The following is a 5,141-nucleotide window of genomic DNA, read 5'->3' as shown; positions in this document are numbered from 1 at the left end:
TCCTGCCATCAACACTTCAAAGTTTCAAAGCAAGGGTTATTTTTGAATTTGTTAAATTCAATTTTCAAATTAAATTCTAATATGAACATAGCACTTTAAAAGTGTTTATTATTAGTTTTTAAATGTAGAAATATCCAATCAAAAAGTAGAAAAATAAGAAAAAAACTAAAAAATCCTTAAAAAAAATAGAATACTGAACTAAACTTTCTCTATGTCTTAGCTTTTATATAGATATATAGATTTCACATAGATATATTCAAAAGAAGATTCAAAGAAATATCAAATTTCACACAAACTATTAGATCAATTAAATATTTATTAATCTTATTATTGTATAAATTTTTTTCACCTTTATTGCCATAATCTGATTATTTCTAAGAGTATTATAAAAGAAAAATATCACATATTGTTTTCTATGATAAAAAAAACTATTAGGTAACTATTTTTATTTTAGATAATCGTCTGTAATAAAAAGAAAGTGAAGAAAAAATTAATTAAATATTTTCATGTACACCAGTTTATCATGAAATTATATTATTTTTTCCATAGAAAAAACTAAAAAAAATTAAGTATTAGAATATTTATATGCAATATAATTTCAAAATTTTATGTTTAAAAATTTATTCTATTTGAAAATTTATTTTTTACAAAATATATCCGATCAAATCATACAAACATGAAGAAAAGAAAGAGTATTAATAAAAAAATAAATTTTTTCTAGTTTTATCTCCCTTCTAAATAAAATACTTTAAATTATAATCAAAATGCAATCAAATAAATAATAAATTTGAAAAATAAAATATAAAAATTTTCAAATTTCTCATTATTATATATATTTATTAAAAATAAATTTTAAAATAAATTATATACAATCAACTAATAAATTGTAATTTTTTTAATTGGCTATCATTAAGGGTATTTTAGAACATTTTAAATTTCATTAAAGGTGATATCGAAAATCTCATTATCTCCTCATATTCACACGCTTATTTATCTTTTTTAATTAATTAATTAATTTTTGAAAAATAATTAACTAAAAATTAAGTTACCAAAACAAAGATAAATAGTTATTTTTTTATTCAATTTAATTTTGTATTATTACAACTGCTAATTTACATCATTTGTACAAATTTATTATGTAGAAATGTACTATTTGTTCATTGTCCCTTTTGAAGTGTCTCCGAAATTCAAAACATATCGTTACAATAGGATGCTAATTCCTAATTAAAATGAGATAAAACTTCTCAATTAATATTTAATATATTTTAAATAATATTAATGCATATTTGTATTATATATATTTTTTTTCTGTTAAAAATAGGATTGACCAAAATTGTGGTGGACACCTAAAATAGTAGTCTATTCAAAGAAAGTGTCAATGAAAGATGCACACCTACTAAAGAAGAACCAACGTATTACATCTACTTAGGACTTAAACACTAACATTCATCTAGATTACTTGAAAAATATTACAACCAACGTATTTCAATTACTTAGAATATGAAAAGGTGACGTTCAATTGTTATAAGTTACATTTTCATAGAAGCCAAACAAAACATGAGAATTTCGCTAATTCCTAGCTAGCTTCTTTACTTTCTTATCAATGGTGAAACTACTGTAGATAATTGAGATTTTCTATATCCATACAGAAGTATTTATTCACCATTAGATCAACAGAATTAAATATAAGCCGTAGACTTAAAAAAATTAAAATGATCTTTTACCTTTAAAATACGTCGTGTTTATTTTTTTAGAAATAAAAATTAACTTACATTTATTTATCATTATTCTTTTTAATTCAAAAAGACATTTACTCTATCAATTATTTTTAATAAAATAAGAAGAATAAAATTATAAAAACAAATTAAAAGTTTCAATACTCATATACAATTTTTCTTTTATCATGTATTAGATTTAAATTATTTAAATATTAATTTTTTACATCTAATAAAATTTCATTTAAACCTTTTAAACAGTAAAGACAATTCAAACTTCAAGATCTTAATTCTTATTTTAAAATAAAATTTTTAAAATTTAACAACAATTAATTTTGCTTTTCTTTATTTTTTATAATGCCAAATTTACATTGGATTTATGAAAAGTTACATAATTCTAAAATTTTAAACTTTTTATATATATATATATATGAATGAAGAATAAATTTAGACTTATATGTATGCTTTTAAAGAAAAAAAGAAATTATTTAAAAAAAATATAAAAGAAAGAGTAAGAAAACAAAAGACCAACCAATATTATAGTAAATTTAGATAATAATGTGTCACTCAAATGGAGTTCTGTATCAATTCAAAATTTTGTTAATTCTGTATTCTAGTAAAAGCCGCTTATCAAACAATTACCCTAATTCCACAATAAAAAAAGCTAGGCTTTTGCTACTGTGCAGAAAGGGCAATTTATGTATATGTACAGAAACAGTAATATATATTTATACGTGAAAAAAAGAAAATTTTTAAATTTTATGTTAAACTAGAATAATGGGTTTCTTTACAGACTAAATTAGATTTTTTTTTTTTTTTTTTTTTTTTTGTTAACTAAATCGATATTTTTCTGAAGTTAACGTTACTCCCTTTCGTTCTCTATAATTCCATCATGCAGTGATTCTAATCCTATCTAACAGTTGCTTCCATTAATTCTATCTAACGGTTGCTTTCATTTTTATAATCTAAACACTTGTTTCACTTTCCTCTTCACCCATCGGCAAATTAATTTTCTCATTTGATTTCTGTGAAAGCATTGAGAATCACTTGATTAAGACTTGACGTTGAAGATCATTGCCATTTTTGATTGTCCAATTAAGGTTAGTTAACTATCTCTTTTTATGTATTTGATGGTTGTGGTATTATAGCATGCACTATAAGTGTTTGTTAAAATGCCTCTTTGAGATTAGTTGAATTTTCTTTATAAAAAGCTGTTATTAGTTGCTGCTATATCCTTGTAATGAATTTGTCATTCATTTATTATTCTTTTTTTATTAGCATAATAAAATATTAATGCATGATTAATTGTTGAGAGAAGATATACAATCAATTTGTTGTTTGTTATTTGTCACTTTTCAAGTTTGAAATTGGCTGATTTTACTACATTTAATTAAATTGACAGTTAAGAATTTTTATTGTAAAAGTAAAAATAGTAATTACATTCATATATTTCCAAGAATCAATCAAAGGCAGAAGATGTACATAAAGATTTTTTCTTCTTTTTGGATTCTTGAAAATATATATTGATAGAAGTTTTTAATGATACAAATAGAACCAGTAATTTTCTATACACTTTGTTTTTGGTTCTTGTTTTGTTCCTCCAACTTTGGTTTTCTGTTAAAATTTAATTTGATTTTGACTAGATCTTCTTTTTAATTTACTGGTCTGGTCTGTCTTCATATCAACTTTAAGAAAATGTGGGGATCAAGTGAATTTTTTTAGCAAATCCCATGTTTCTTTTTTGGAGAGTAACTTCATGACCAACCCCTCTTACTGTTGCAAATGTTAGCCCTGCATATACCTCTATCCGGCCTCCCACCTTCACAAAACCAGAAAAATCCCATATGTTACTTCTTATTACAATAATATGTATGCTGAAAATCATCCTCATAATGAAAACGTGGTGGAAACATGGGGTGGCTTTACAGTATTTATAAAATAAGCACTCTGAGCTATAAAAAGCTTGAGCTTCTCATCCAAGCTTTCCACACAACCAGGATATTGTAGCTTACTCTCCTCCCCCTGTGCTATCCGTATCCGCCAGGTGAAGGAAAACTTATTGTAAATGATCTTTCTTCACTTCAAAGTATGGCTAAACTTTTTACACAATTTTAATTAGAACCTGTATTTGATTCACATTCTCATTTAGTGAGATGTGTACTATCATGTATTATTACAGTTTAAATCATTGAACGATAGTACATGCCTAATGGAATAGGTCTGAGTCTCTTCATTGTTGAGATAACAAGGATTGAGTTGGTAAAGAAACAATTATTGTACTTTGCATTAGGCATGTTGCAGAACATTGGACATGAATGTTTCATTTTTCAAGTTTGAGGGCAATGTGCTTGTATAACTTATAACTATTTCAATTGTATTTGCTACATTCCTGTTAATATTTTTGACCCTTTGTTGCTTTTAAGGCTGGAGGTTCGCATATGGAGACTAAGTTCAACAATCAAGCTAAAAATGCAATGCAAATTGATAGAGCATCTCCATGGATATCAGGCCCATCTGAAAGCTCGACATGACACATATTTCAGGACCTCCCATATAGGTTCACAGCCAGATGGGCTCGGGCAGTCAGCCTAGTCGCACTGCAGGAGTAAATATTTCATTACAAAAATTTTACCATCTTCCAGGCTTTTATTAATGGTATCCTTTTCGCTGACTTCTAATTTCCCTTCTGTTTTACTTATGGTCTAGTTGATGCCTGAGATGGAGAAAGCACTACTTCAGTAGGTCATGAGCCTCACACTAGAATAGATTAATCTTGTAATACCCTCAGTTTGGCAATCTCAGATATTTTGATTATTATGGTAATTATTGCTATTCAAAAGGATAGAATAATTGGAATTACTTTAATTTATTAATTAGGAACTATTAATTATATAAGATATGATATTTAATGGAAACCAATTTTGTTATGAAAATCAAATTGAAAGAATGTTAAATGAGCTTAAACGTTGATGATGAGAAGCTAGCACCAGAAGCTGCTTAAGCTAGCACCTTGATTTAGCATTTAATGGATTAATATTAAATCACCTAAGACATTTGATTAAGGTTCAATTGTGTATATATACATCCTCAATCTGGTAGTTCTCGGTGTTCTAGCTTGTTTGGTGATTTCTATTATTCGAGTAATTTAAAAATCGGGAATGACGAGAAACACTATAGTTAGAGGGTATAATATTAATTAAATGAAAATTAAAGTATTTATGAATCAATTTGAAAGATTAAAGAGAATTGAAAATGAGTAAAAGAAAAATGATTTCTTGATAAAGCACAATTTTACTCAGAAATCCCGAAAATCGATAATTTTGGTTTGATGTTGCATAAAAGGGGCTGAGATTATTAAATACACTTGGTTTAGACCTAATCGAGACTAAACTAATATAATTAAAAAGATTTAGGTGCAATTGTAAG

General features: G+C 25.7%; 1 long non-coding RNA gene across 1 annotated transcript; it reads left to right on the top strand.

Moving 5' to 3' along the window:
- The first annotated feature begins 2,274 nt into the window (after positions 1-2,274).
- On the top strand, positions 2,275-4,630 carry LOC110010005 (uncharacterized). The gene is made up of 2 exons (XR_002284914.3): positions 2,275-2,815; positions 4,139-4,630. It is a non-coding gene; the product is annotated as an uncharacterized LOC110010005 (long non-coding RNA).
- The last annotated feature ends 511 nt before the right edge of the window (positions 4,631-5,141 follow it).

Source organism: Jatropha curcas, chromosome 10 (assembly GCF_041381405.1).
Source record: "Jatropha curcas cultivar XTBG-Jc1 chromosome 10, XTBG_Jcur_1.0, whole genome shotgun sequence".
Taxonomy (NCBI): Eukaryota; Viridiplantae; Streptophyta; class Magnoliopsida; order Malpighiales; family Euphorbiaceae; genus Jatropha; species Jatropha curcas.
This window is presented reverse-complemented; position numbering and strand designations above follow the sequence as displayed.